Source organism: Meriones unguiculatus, chromosome 2 (genome assembly GCF_030254825.1).
Source record: "Meriones unguiculatus strain TT.TT164.6M chromosome 2, Bangor_MerUng_6.1, whole genome shotgun sequence".
In the NCBI taxonomy this organism is placed as follows: domain Eukaryota; kingdom Metazoa; phylum Chordata; class Mammalia; order Rodentia; family Muridae; genus Meriones; species Meriones unguiculatus.
Window position 1 is genome coordinate 163,054,961 of NC_083350.1, and position 15,259 is coordinate 163,070,219.

Genomic DNA, 15,259 nt, shown 5'->3' on the forward strand with positions numbered 1-15,259 from the left:
CACAAGAGTAGCGAAACTCTTACCCTCTGAGCCATCTCGCCAGCAATTAGCGTTTGCCTTATTAATGTGGACAATGTAACATGTTGCTGATGGAATCTTGTTCCTAAGTTGAGAACCCAGCGAATCTAACAATCATGATATTCTCAATAGCTCTTCATAAACCAATACCTCAATGAGGAGCTTTCAGATTTTCAGGGCCTTGTTGTACTTGAAGCCGGATGTTTCTGGATTCATTAGCTTCCTACTTGCTGTGAAACTTGACCTCACAGCTTTCATCCTGAACTCAACTTTCGAGTGGACAACAGGAAGCACTTCTGATTGCTCATGTCTCACTGAATGTCTGTGCTCATTTTGAATGGGACTAAAAATAGAATTCTGTGTTGCCGTGAATAAACACAGCAACTATACTGCTCCAGGGTTCTGCGACAGCATCTGCCTGTTAAGCAGACTGCCATGGGCAGGACAGGCCACCTCTGCTCAAGTGGCATTCTTAACCACTTACCTGTTAAGCCTCATTCAGATTTAGGTATTGTCTATAATAGAAGACATCTCCTTATACATTTACTTTTTTTAAACATCCAAAGTTATACCTAAATTTGCAGATACTGCAAAGAATGTGAAATTACCTTGTGACCAGCAAATATTAACTGCTATTAATAACATCACCTAAAATTAGTTAACAGGCATTAATGATGGCTGAAGAGAGATCACACCTGTTTTAGTTTATAAATGAAACAATTTAAGTTCTTAGGAATAAGGTATAAGTTTTACCAAAATACATATATTTTGAGAATCATCTATTTGTTATGCTAATTAATATAACGGAAAAGAGGAACTTAAAAACAGTCCTAACCAATACTTGGTCCACCTGAGAGCAGGCATGAAAAGTTGCTCAGTAATAAAATCTATTAAGCCATGAGTTGCCTCCGTGAGACAAAGGGTGAAAGATATGAAAACTTGTTTAGATGAACAAACTCCACATTTTTATTTTTTGCAAATTTCATGGGGGTCTTGTATTTCTCAGTTGTTAATAGACTCGACACTATTGCATTATTACTGGGTAAGGAGAAAGGTCAAGGCTATTGTTTCTAGGGGTCAGGGTCTCAGCCTGGGTCAGGGTGTTGTCAGGTTCTTGGCTTCTTATATAAAAAACTGAAATAAGGGGCTCCCACAAATTTGTGAAAAACAAAAACAAAATAACTCCCCAAAACAAAGAAAACAAAATAAACAAACAACCCCCCCAACGAAACAGCTAGAAACGAAGACATAATATAGATTAATGAGAGACACACTGTCAAAGATTAATGGCAGGGCACGTGAGAGCAGATACTCAAGGTTCCTAGCTACTCTCAGGTTTCTATAGGGCTACAGAGGAGGAGGAGCTGATTACTTGTGGGTGCAGTTAGAGGTTTTTCTCTATTTTTGATTGATAGATTAAGTGGTATATTTATTTTTTATTGTGCATGTCCCTTTCTTCAACATATTTGCTTTTAACTATATGCACAGCAAATTCTGCATAGGCACAGATGACAAATAGGGAGTCCTCCTTAAACGGTTGCCAGAGGGCTTGGCTTTGCTGTGTTGTGCATTCACCTGAAACAAACTCAGACCGGATGGGACATCCTTCCCTTTATTCCTCCATTTTTTTTTGGGGGGGGGTGGAGGGGTGAATAGATACTGCTTAAATTTGAGCACCATGGAGCAGGGAAATCTGTGTTCCTGCTCAGAAGTGAGAGTGTATAGTCCAATGCAGGAGTGTGTGGGGGAGTGTTGAGGGAGTCTGAGGTTGCACGTTGCATTGTTTAGAGAGGGGTGTGTGCATAGTGTGTGACATTGAAGGAACTAGGCTGCCAGGTGTATAACCACAAGCTACATGGGGACCTTAGAGTACTAAACTATCCTCTTTGCTTGCCCACCTCACTATCAAGCACTTGCTTGTTACCTTTCCTGTTTTGTTTTGTTTTTACTAGAACTATGACTAATTGATCACAGTTATCTTCCTCTAATTAAGCCAGCATTTAGATTCCAATATCTTCTCAACACCGTAGTTTAAGATATTCTTTACTATGGTCTGAATATCTGTTTACTTCCTCCTTCTCCCAAGCTCAAACATCACAATTACCCACAAGTAATTGTGCATGTCAGGAAGTGGGGGTCTTTAGACAGGTGAGTAAGTCATAGTAGAGGGAATCCTTGTGCATGGCATTTGAACCCATACAGAAGATGCATAAGAGCTCACCTTTTCTTACTATAGAGGGACGCAGTAAGGAGACACCATCTGTGCACCAGGTCCAGGCTGTCACCACACAATCTCTGCAGCCTTTATGTTCGGTTTCTTCTCCTACAGAGTTCTAAGAAGTAACTGATTATTTAGAAGCCACCCTGTTTATGCTATTTCATTATGGTGATAGTCTGAGTGGTATTAGACAATGCCATGTGGGAGTCACCATCCACAGTTTAAGAAGTTCAGCTCTATGGGATTTTAAGATTTAGAAGAATAAATGGAATTATGTTGATAAATTAGCTCAGGTGGCTATGGGTTACACTTAAGTAAATAAAACTAAAGACTTCTCAGAACATTTTCATAAGTGAATATTGACTGAAGAGACAGTAATGGGATTTAATTGACAAATGCCTGTCATTTTACTTTTGTCCCCATGAAAAATTGGGCAGGCCTAGGGTTTCAAGAATATCTAGTGTGAAGATCCTTTCCCAGTCTGTAGGCTGTCGTTTTGTTCCGATGACGGTGTCCTTGGCTTTACAGAAGCTCTCATTTATTGATTGTTGCTCTTAGAGCCTGTGCTGTTGGTGTTCTGTTCAGGAAGATGTCTCCTATGCCAATGAGTTCAAGGCTCTTCCCCACTTTTTCTTCCAACAGGTTTAGTGTGTCCAGTTTTATGTTGAGGTCTTTGATCCACTTGGACTTCAGTTTTGTGCAGGGTGATAAGTATGGATCTATTTTCATTTTTCTACATGTAGACATCCAGTTAGACCAGCACCATTTGTTGAAGATGCTATCTTTTTTTCCATTGTATGGTTTTGGCATCTTTGTCAAAGATCAGGTGTCCACAAGTGTGTGGATTTATTTCAGCGTCTTTTATTCAATTCCATTGATCCAACAGTTGGTTTCTATGCTAGTACCATGCAGTTTTTAGTATTGTTGCTCTATAGTACAGCTTGAGATCAGGGATGGAGATACCTCCAGAAGTAAAGGATTGTTCTAGCAATTCTGGATTTCTTATTCCATATACCCCTGCACAGATGTAGCCCATGGCAATTCAGTGTCCAAGTGGGTTCCATAGTAATAGGAACAGGGACTGTCTCTGACAGAAACTCAGTGGCCTGCTCTCTGATCACCTCCCCCTGAGGGGAGAGCAGCCTTACCAGGACACAGAGGAAGACAATGCAGCCACTCCTGATGAGACCTGATAGACTAGGATCAGAAGGAAGAAGAGGAAGACCTCCCCTATCAGTAGACTTGGGGAGGGACATGCATGAAGAAGGGGGGGAGGGAGGGCTTGGGAGGGAAGAAGGGAGGGAGCTACAAGGGGGATACAAAGTGAATAAAGTATAATTAATGAAATTGAAATAAAAACGAATCTCTAGTGTGGAAATTTTTTTCATGGCCTTTTTGTGTTAATATGTGTGTCACTCTTGTCTTTACACAGAGCCAGCTAGGGACTGTTTGTGGTAGACCTGTATTGCTTAATTTTATCAAGTCTTTAAAATTCCCTTCTTTTATTGTGTTATGTTGGCTACAGAACTACTTAATGCAAGACTTATGAATAGAAGTGAAAAAGAGGTGTGTTTTAAACATGCTGAATGTGAGTTTAGGGTAGCTGCAATATCCATGGCTGGAGAAACTAATCCAGAACTGGATGCCCATCCAAAGGTACAGAACATTAGATGCCAAAGCATTCTAGGTTCTCTGATGTAAGTACAGGATCTGATTACATTTATCGGCAAGATACGATGTTTCTACTGGTAAAAAGGACACATGTAGTCCTTAGCACATGAAACAAAATATCCTTGTGACAAGAAGAAAATAGATCTATGAGCGGCTGCATATTCAGTAATATAAAATTTTTACTGCACGTAATAAATATAATAGTTGAGAGTGATTACATCTAGGTTCATTCACTGATAGACTTTTGATAATTTAGAGAGAAAAGGACTTTGTGGGTGTGGCATGATTGGTGGCGACTGTGGAAATTTTGTATGCATCACATACCCTCCAAATAAGAGAAGAGTAAGACTTATGGATGTACTGAGACACACACTTTTATAGAATTCCTATGCAATTATCATTATTGTTATTTTTGATATAGAGTGTCTATGTATGCGGGACTAGAACTCCCCTCTCTGCCTCATGAGTTGCTAGGACTACATATGTGTACCCCAACACATAGCAATGCCTTCTATGTCAGGTCTAACTGCTGTGAATCACAGTAAAACTGAAAACATCTTAGCTGCAATAAATACTAACAACACCTGTACCTTAAAACTACTGGCTGGATGAATTCTGAGGTCAAGGCGAATAGATATACCATCCAAGGCCCCTAGAAAGCATGGCAAAAAGCTCAATTTGTTATGCTAATCACATGGCCCAAGCAGGGAAGCTGTGAAGAGAATGCTAAAAATCCCAAATGACCAACTAGAAATTTCATAAAAAGACTATGATGATAGGATTCAACCTCAGGTTTATAAAGAAGATGTTCAGTGCTTCTAAGTAGAGTCTTCAAAACTGAAAAAGGTGCGGAGGAGTCATGTGCTGTAATGGAAACGAGATGGAAATGTTGGGTTGAGATTGGCTAATTTTGACCCTGACCCTGACCTTTATTAGCTGTTAATATTTAACAATGCATTTAGTTGCAATGAGCTTACTTTGCAGAGTTTCACTAATTAATTGATCAACTAATTAATTAATTAATTAGCTGTGGTTATGTATGTGTGCCTGATCGTTATATATGTTCACCATATGCATGCAGAGCCTTGGAGGACAGAAGAGGGCATCAGGTCTCTTAGAAGTGGAGTTATAAGTGTTGATGTGTGGCCACGTGTGTGCTGGGAAGCAAATCCAGGTCCTCTGCAAGAACAGCAAGTGCTTTTAATTCCTGAGCCATTTCTCCAGCCCCTACTTTACAGTTTTAAAATAAAGATTAAATTAGGTAAGATGTATGTGTGAGCATGATAAGCGCAGTGAACGTTTTCAGAACTCTTGTTTGCTTCGTTTGCTTGTTTGTTTTGATAGTCTTTGAAGCAGTTAGGGGAAAGTCACATGCTCAGGCCAGCCAACTAAAACTGACCCTGGTAGCTCCATCTGCACTTACCTGCCCTAGGGTCTTCTTAAAAGGCAGACGGTATTCCAGGAGGTCTGTGAAGGATCTGATTGTATTTTTAAATCATCCCAGTTGATGTTGAGTCTGTGTTTCACAGGCAGCCCTGGACTAGCAAGGAGTCAAGTCAGGGTAAGAGTTTTGGTAGCATAGAGGGTGTTTTCCTGGCAAAAGGAATTAATGCTTCAGGAATGACTTCAGGAATAAGGTCAATTTGGGTTTAATATATCAGTTGAGATCTGCCTAATCCTGTATGAATATCTTTACTAAATGTAGCAGAAATTCACCCTATTATAAATAGGCTTTTATGTGTAAACAAAATCTTTTTTTCTGTTATTTAAAATAGATTTTTTTCATACAATAAATTCTGATTACGGTTTTTTCTCTCAATATATTTCTTCCAGTTCCTCACAATGATCCCTTCCAGCCATACCCACATCCTTTCTATCTCTCATTAAAAATGAAATGGGCCTCTAAGGAATAATAATATAGTACAATACAATAAGACAAATAAACATCAACCAAGTTGGGATATGACAGAACAACCAAACAAGAAAGAGACAAAGAAAAAGCATTAAAAATATGCATGTAGATTCAGACACTCACGTTTGCACATACAGGACTCCATAAAAACTTCAAGCTGGAAATTATAACATATAGGCAAAGGACATGGAAGGTTAAAAAAAATAGCCCTAACAACAGTAAAGAACTTCCAAAGATGCTGTTGAGTTTGTTTTGTGTTGGCCATCACTGCTAGACATGGCACCTACCCTTGAGAGTGATTTGTTTTCTGAATGAGATGAATAGAAAGCTATTCATCTGAAAGTGCCTACTGATTGGAGGTAGCTTTTGGCTTGGAAATGGGGGGCATGCATTCACTTCTTTCAGCAGACCAACACAGGCTCTGTGCCACGTTGCCACAGTTTCTGTGCCTTCATTTGTATTCTGGCCATGTTGTGTCTAGAAGGTCTTGATTCCTTGGTGTCCTTCATCTTTTTTGGCTCTTACACTCTTTCCATCTCTTCTTCTGAAATGTTCCCCGAGACTTGAGGGGAGGGATTTGATCAAGAAAACTTGTTTAAAGCTGAGTGGTCTCTTACTCTCTGCATATTTTCTGGCTTTGGGTCTCTGTATTTGTTCCCATTTGCTGCAGGAGGGAGCTTTTTCTGTTGGCATACTTTTTAAAACTATTTCTAGTTATAGTTATTATGCATCTACTTCCCTTCTCTACCCCAATCCCTCCCAACACCAGGTAGGAGAGAAAGAAGGGGTAGTGGGGAGAGGGGGCGTAGTTCTCTTAGCTACTTCCTTCTGGTTAGGGTCATTGGGTTCCTTGGGGCAAATCCAATCTTCATTTCAGCATAGCTCCAACTTCTCATCACACTGCATCAACAGCAAACAGCAGCCTTCTTCCCTGGAGTCCATTCTCTCTCTGGACTCTGGCCTTTATTCCTTCTTCAGAGCCCTCAGAATTAAACTATCTGTGGCTAGCAAAGAGACCCTCTCAGAGTCCACATGAGGCAAATAATTTGCTGCTGTGGACAGTCTGAATCAGCCTCATTTCACACACCTGAGGGTAAAACAATAACATATTTACAGAACATAACTGAGTTTTTAAAGACACCCAAATTTTCCCGTACACTTTTCTGATAATGTCTGAACAAGACAGTTATATCTGAGTATAGCAGATGACCTTAGGAGTTATTTTATTGCTATGTTCCTTTAACAGAACTGGTTTTCTCCCAGGTCCCTGGGCTATCTATTTCCTTGTTCTTGACTACTCAAGCAGTGTTGTATTTGGGCTCCATCTCATCAAGTGGACTTCAGTTCAATGTAGATATTGGTTGGTTGCTCCCACAAGCTCTGTGCCACTATTGCACAGTGTATCTTCTAGATAGGCTACTCTTGTAGATCAAAGGCTTTGTGTCAGGGCTGGCATTTGTTTCTTCGTTGGTAGCATGCAGAATACTAACCAGTACCATGAATACTAGTCCATAGCGGTGAAGGGTCTAGATAGGCACAAGCTCCACTTATCTGTGTTCAGTGAATTGTGTAGGTGTTGTCTTCAGCAATAGTACCTTACTGTCAGTTTGTGGAGAAGCACCAATATTGCCTTGGCACTAGCCCGAATTATTTTTGGGTTCCCCTGGAACCCTTTTGGCCAACAACTTGATTATATTTAACCCATTCCCATGGTATTGGAAGCTTCATTTGGTAATGAGATATGTCCAGTTGGGGCTCTATCTTACGACATTATTGGGGGACTAGTAATATAATATATATTTATTATAATATACAGTTATATATATTATAGGAAACTTCTACTGTTTCTTCAGACACCTTAGTTTTAGTTTTTCCTTCCTAAATTTCTTCCCTTGCTCCTCTCTTCCTCCTTTATCCCTGTTTGAGCCTCCATTTCTAGTCCCTTACCTTGTCTATCCATGACTATCTATTATTCCATTTCTTCTCCTGGGGAGATCCCTTATCCTTTACTTAACCTCTGTGGTTTATATGGATTGTAGCCTGCTTATTAATTACTTAACAGCTAATACCCACGTATACATGAGTACATACCACATGGGGCTATATGTAGCCATATAGTTACCTTAATCAGGATGCTTTTCTATTTTAATTCCTTCTATTTACTTGTGAATTTTACTTCATTTAAAAAAACGTACTGAATTTTCTTTATCCATTCATCCACTGAGAGACGTATAGGTTGTTTCCAATTTCTGGATATTATGAATAGAGTAGCAATGAGTAGCAATGAAAAAGTTTCTCTTTGTTAGGATGAAGCACCCTTTGGGTTTATGCCCCAAAGCAGTGTAGCTGGATTTTAAGGTAGATCAATTAGCATCATTCTGACGAACTTCCACACTGATTTCTACAGTGGCTGTACAACCTTTCACTCCCATCAGCAGTAGATGAGTCTTCCCCTTACTCTACATCCTTGCCAGCATGAGCTGTCACTTGTTTTATTGATGTTGCCCATCCTGGCCAGCAGAAAATGAAATCTGAAAGTAATTTTAACTGCATTTTTCTGATGACTAATAATGTGATAAATATTTAAGTATTCCTCAGCTGATATGTAGTCCAGTTTTTAAAAATAGCTTATTTGTTTTCTTGATGTTTAGAATTTTTTTGGAGTTCTCTCTCTCTCTCTCTCTCTCTCTCTATATATATATATATATATATATATAGGTGTGTGTGTGTATTTATTTCGAGTTCTTTATATATTTTATATATACATTAGTTCTCTATAGGATGTGTAGTTGGTGAAAATCTTTCTCCTTCTATAGCCTGCCTTTAATCCTTCACTCTAGAGGCAGAGGCAATTGGATTTATGTCAGTTCAAGGCCATCTTGGTTCAGAGTAGGAGACATAATCACAAACAGTACAAGAGATTACGATGAATGGAATCTTAGAGGACAGAGACTATGAGGATCACACCTTTGCCTTGGCTGTGAAGTAATTACTTTAGGAGGAGGAGAGAAACACAAGGTCTATATAGGGTTCCAGGACAACCAGAATGACATTGAGATACCCTATCTCAAGAAACAAACAAACAAACAAATAAAGAAACAAACAAACCACAAATCTAACTAAACCATCAAAAAATTACAATGCAAAGAAACCCAATCTTAATGTTCATTTGGAAATTGAAATAAACAGTCTTCAGTGTATGACATTCTTTATGACTAGGGGAAACAGGGAGGGAGGGTGGGACTAGAAGGAGAGAAAGGAAGAGTCTATGACCAAAATGTAAAATGAATAAGTAAAAATAAGTTAAAAAAGGAAATTCTATTTTACTTGGTTTAAATTGGGAGATTTTTGTTCGCTATTGTAAAGAACTGTACAGATAATAGGGGTGGGTCCTTTTGTGTGGCTTTTGTTGTTTCTTTGGTAGACTTTGTGATATAATTAAGGCTATTAGAAAACACAAAGGCTGACTTTAGCTGAGATTTTCAGTCTTTATGTGTTGAAATCTTTTTTTCTTTTTTCTTTTTTTCTTTTTTCCAGCTTTGACTCGCCGAACATTGGTAATACCAACTAATTTTATGGTTCATGCTTGAACATAAGGCTTTAATTCAATTGTGGACATTTAAAAGATATTTTAAACAGCAAGCACTATGAAAATTTTTAATATTCAACCACAAATGAGGCATTGTTATTTATACTGTGTAAGAGGATTCACAGTCACTGAATTATTAGTTTTTTTTTTTAAAGCTGCCACACAGAGAATGAGACATAATCCCAAACAGTATAGGAAGAAAGAAATTAGCATGAATGGACTCTTAGAGGGCAGAGACTATGAGGAGCAAACCTCTTCCCTTGCTGTGAAGAACTCACTTTAGGAGCAGGAGAGACACACACAGTCTATAAATGTGAATTAATGGATAGAGTCTTGAATCTTCACAGTTTTATTTGAAATCTTTTGAGTTTTTCATCTCATAACTAAATCATCATTGCATTTTTTTTCCTGAAGTAAAAAAAAAAAAAAGCAAAAAGCAAAAGTGATCTTTGGAAAATTGGCAAAGGACATAAATTCCAATCATACTCAGTGGGAGAAAAAATATTAAATATAAGCTGTCCCAGCTTTGGGCTTCCAATGAGCTTTCTTAGTACATGCATTTCTCAGCACAGGCATCCCTACATTCTACTTCAAGTTGACCACATGAGTGGAAGCAGAGAAGTCCAGACCTGAAGCTTCTTGAAGGAAGCTAGAACGGTAAAGAATTTTCAGTTTTCTTTTGGAGGTCACAGAGCATGCTTCACTTTCTATTCAAAGCCTTAGAATACTCAGCTTTAAATAAAGAAGCATGACTTAATTTTGGCTACAAAAGGATGTCTACTACATGAAAAGTATTGTTTTTCTTTAATAATTAAAGGAAGGCTAAGGAAAACAAGCCTAATCCTTCTGTTAACCAGGGTTATAGGTTTTGGATTCCAGTTTTGATTTCTTTTTTTTTTATTATTATTTATTGATTATTTGGGGAATCGCACATCATGAATCTCAATTGCACTCACTTCCCAGTCCTCCCATGTCCACCACCCCTACCCCAACAACAACAATGGCAACAACAAACTCAAGTCTATTTGGAGGGTCATGTACTCATTAGAATATGGATAAGCTTCTAGTGGCCAGCCCTCCAAAAGGAGAGTCTTTCTCTACATGTACCCCAGCCAGAAGCCATCAACTGTGGAGGGCCCTGTGGCAGCTAGTTCTCTGGTGCCCTTGCCAGTTTTGATTTTTCTTTCTCTTTTTAGCTTTTCATTTTTTTTTTAAATTTTTATTGTGTGTGTGTGTATGTATATATGAATTTCATATCATACACCCCAATCCTACTCGTCTTCCCTTTTCCTCAATCTGCCTTCCACCCATTCAACCTCCCTGTACAACAACACCAAAAATATCTCATTGTGGAAGCTGTTGTGAGTCCCATAGTATACCCTTTCGTTCACACTTCTTTGCTTGCAAATGTTCGTTGTAATGACTCATTGGTCTGGTAGGATGCTTCTGGCTTCTGCTATTCTACCAATTCTGGAACCTCATTGGGACTCCTCTCAAATATACTGTTGTTGCCCCATGTCATGAAAATCCTATAGTTTTGTATCTGTAAGACTGGTTCTTTTATGCACTCCAGCAGTTCATCAGTGGGGTCGATGTTGCAGTGGGCCAATTCAAAGCCCTGGATCTGGGCCTGAGAGGTATCTGAGCTGCAAAACCCACCAGCTTTCCAGCTATGATGCCCTCTGGGATGGCTTGCCGGCAACCTCCACAACCAGGACCAGCTCTACCCTGTAGCCCAAGCAAGAGCCCGCTGTCCTGAGTGCTGCAGCTGGTGAGGGACATGGCCAGTTCTCCCATTCTCATGACCCCAGAGGTAAGTTCTCCCACTTGCCATAGATGACAAAGGACAAGGGAGGAGAAGAGGGTATCTCTCCTTCATCCACACCACTGCACAGCAGACAAGAGGGAGGGCCAGCTCTCCTGTGCTCATGACCTTGGGCCAACTCACCTACAATCCCTATATCTAGGGCCAGCTTTACTATGCTGCCCAGGTGAGGTGCAGGGTCAGCTCTCCTGAGTGCTGCAGTAGGTGAGGGGCAGGGCCAGCTCTCCTGAGTGCTGCAGTAGGTGAGGGGCAGGGCCAGCTTTTCCACCTGCTGTGAGTGGCAAGGGGCAAGGGTGGAGAAGAACATCTCTCTCTTGACCTTGCTTCCACAAGGGCAAGTCTCAGAGCCAGCTCCCCGACTTATATCCATGGGGCCAGCTCCCAGGATGCCCAGATGATGGGTGGGACTAGTTCTGCCCATCCCTTAGACATCAACATGTCCCTGGGTGGCAGCCCAGACCAAGGACATCCCGCTGGCCTTTGGTGGTAACAGATCCCTGCTACTTCAGGGCCAAGGACCCAAAATGGCTCCTAGTGTTAGTACAGGCCAGTACCCACCATGTACCCAGATGGCATCACTGGCTACTCATATCAGACTGTTTCTCACTACTCTCTAGTCTCTAGTTCTGCATCTTTTTATTTTTGCCCAAATCCTTCTGTTTCTTTCTCTTCCATTTCTTCACCACTCACTTGCTCCTTTTAGTGGCACTCTAGACCTCTGAGGGTTTGGGGTTGTCTCAGGAGTGGCTTTCAGGAATGCTATCCCCACTTATGCATTATGGCACCAGGCTGGGGTCATCTTGGGCATGGTCTGCCCTTCCAGGTCAGCATGGTCCAAGACTGGTGGTCATCTCAGGCTACCTCCTTGTCCTGGCTCCCTCACCCTGGACAGGTGGTCATCTTCTGCTTGTTTTTTTAGGGAACGTTAGGCTACTAATCATTCAGATGTTCACAGGTTAGAAAGAACACTGGGTGCGGACATAGCTTCCTGCCTCTCTGCCACCTACTGACACACATATGGCACAGCAGCCACACTTGCAAAGCCCTAGTGGCAGGCAGTTTTGATTTCTTAATGTAGATGTTTATATTGTTATTATTAATTCTACTGCACAAAAGCTAGAAGACATTTGGTTCCTGCAGTTTCTAACCCCTTTGTTGGACTTTGAATATGAAATATCCCTCATAGATCCATGCTTGGATTCTTGGTCACAAGCATAACCCACTGTTTTAAAAGCTGTGGGTGCCAGCTCGAAAGAAGCAGATCACTATGGTGAGTGTTTGAAGAGTGTCCTGGCCCTCTTTCTGGTCCCACTGATTAATAGTTTTTTTGTCATATGAACAGTATCTAACTCACACTTCAACTGCCAAAGTCTGAGGCACATTGCTTAGTGAGATCTCCAAAACTGTGAGCCAAAATAAAGACTTCCCTACTAAAGTTGCTCTGTCAGGCATTTTGGTTACAATTACACAAAAGCAATGCATCATCTGCCTTGGATTCCCCACTCCAGTGTTAATCCTGGCTGTAACTGTTAATATGACCCTTGAGAGGTTGCTGCAAGGGCACAGATCACAGCTTTCTTCTGTGCAACAGAACCACTGATTACACCACTGAATTCTTGGACGCTAATATTTAACTATTTTATCTCCTTGATCCTCTTAGCCACTCTAAAAGAGATTATCAATTATCATCTCCAAGACAGATACCTAGATAGCTTTGGATACCCAGATCTAAACCATATAGCTTGCATGTGATAGAGTAAGAGATGAGTAGCCAAAAGTGAAGACAGAACCAGAATAATGCCATACAGTCACATCAATGTCTTTACCATTGAGTTTTCCCAACACTGCTTGGTAGAGGGAAGGTGCCAGTGCCCCTGAACTGATGACCACATTACTATTTTCCTTCAGCTATATGCTCCTCTCAAACTACTAAATAAGATGGGTCTCTCCTCTCATCTAAAAAATATTTCTATGCATAATATTTTTAAAATGTATCATAAAAGTTGTTTTATTGTCCTAGCTATGGTAAAAAAAAATTCTTCTTGTTTAAATATACCCTTTGGATATGATTCTCTTTTTTTATGATTCTAACATGTCTCTTAAGTGTGCCTATTTATAGATGAGATAATACATCATGTGTGTGAAAAGCTCTCTTACCCGTTATAAATGTGCTTAGCACTTCTCTTTCCTAGCCTCAGAAATCTTTCTTTCCTTATAGTTTTATTGCTTTTTAATACCTCTGTCCAATTTCCACTCATTACTCTGAATCTTCTCGGTCAAAACACATATATTCATTTATTTAACACATCTTAATGCTGCTGTGTTCCCAGCACTATCTTAGACACTAAGATTATCAGCATGAACAATTCCTCCCCAAAATTTATAAGCTAGTAATTGAGGTAGATAAGTAATGATTAATGTACAAAGTCTGATAATTTAATGTTATGTAAATATAAAAATAAAGTACATCATTTATTAAAGATTGAAGGGTGATTCCCAGTTGGAGGGATCCTTGGAGCGAGGCTTGAAGGTCATTTAGGTTTTACAGGGAGAAGAGGAGGCAGGGAATTCAGGGCAGAAGGGACACCATGTATAAGCCTACGGGGAACACAAGAACACAAAAAAAGTTGCACACTGCTTCCTAGTGGGAGCAGGTTTTAAGACATGCATCTTTCTGTGGTGTTTGTCCTGTTGTGAACAGTACATAGAATGTACTCACATGAACTGTTGGCTCTGGTGTCGCTTAGCAAGATAATCTGATGTGATCATGGGCTGTAGGCTGCCACTGACGCGACATTCACTGTATGTCTGTAAATGGCTTCACTGAAAAGTTTACGTCAGGAATGACTGAGAAAGCTGGAGTGATTATGGTTTATCTTAAATGAAGGAGTTTGCGTTTGACTCCCAACATCTTTAATAATAAGAGAAGGATTTTCAAGTACAGGAAAAATGGGAAAGAATACCAGAATACTTCATAAATGAGATTTCCATTTTTTTATATCAACAGCTGTACTAATGACAGTTTATCAGAAGGGAAATTCAGTTAGGGTAAACTCTCAGACTTGATCATATATTTTCAAGACCAGTAGATGAAGAGGAGACTGATGGGAAAGAAGAAGTCACCTTGAAACATAGGCGTATATGACCGAAGAATTGGGTATGCAGAAGCACATTTTTATTAAGACAAACCTAGCTGAATCTAATTAGTTCATTCCTCCAAGGGAGTGCAATTTGTGTTTCATGAGCTCCATAGGTGTGCCCCACTAAGTTTTCTCGTAGTTGTATTGGTGGCAATATGATTCTTTGCTTCCAAATGCAATTTTGGCTGCGGTTACAGGGCATTTTTACAGAGCACATGGTAGAGATAGGTACAGAATCATGACCTGGGTGTACAAACTTAGTTCTGAGCTAGATCCAGAAAAAGTAGACAAAGTCAAGATATGCCCCCTTCAAAACCATACAGACCTGGCCATGAGGACTGTGGTGTTATGGATGAGAAATATCCCTCATAACTTCACGTGTTTGAACACTTGGTCCTCATTTGCTGGTACTGTTTGGTTAGACAGTATATAGCCTTGTTGGAGAAGGAATATCACTGAGGTTAGGCTCTCAGTGTTCATGGCCTTACCCCACATCTGATTATTTTTCTCTCTGCTTCATACTTGCAGTTGAGGATTTCATCCCTCAGCTTCTTGCTCTGGTCACTTGCTGCCAGGCTTCCCCTAACATCTGAACTCTTTGTCTGAAACTACAACCTCAAATAACTCTTCTTTCTGGAGGCTGTGTTAGCCATAGTGCTTCACCACAGCAACAAAAAATAGGTTAAGACTGATGAAAGAGACTCTCAGAAACCATTCCTGAACTCAACATTTCAGATCCTGCCTTAGGTCTACAGGAGTTCCAGCCCTCACCCAGGTCGATGTCTTATAATGTCACAACTGGTTATTCCTGTTTCAGGAGCTGAGCTTATTATAACGGTCTTCAAAACCTGCTTCCAATTAGGGCTCAGAAAACTGAGTTGATTAA

At 40.1% G+C, this 15,259-nt stretch overlaps 1 non-coding gene across 1 annotated transcript; it reads right to left on the reverse strand.

Moving 5' to 3' along the window:
• Nucleotides 1–12,154: 12,154 nt before the first annotated feature.
• Nucleotides 12,155–12,289, reverse strand: LOC132652622 (small nucleolar RNA SNORA17). Its single transcript, XR_009590216.1, has one exon. It is a non-coding gene; the product is annotated as a small nucleolar RNA SNORA17 (small nucleolar RNA).
• Nucleotides 12,290–15,259: the final 2,970 nt, after the last annotated feature.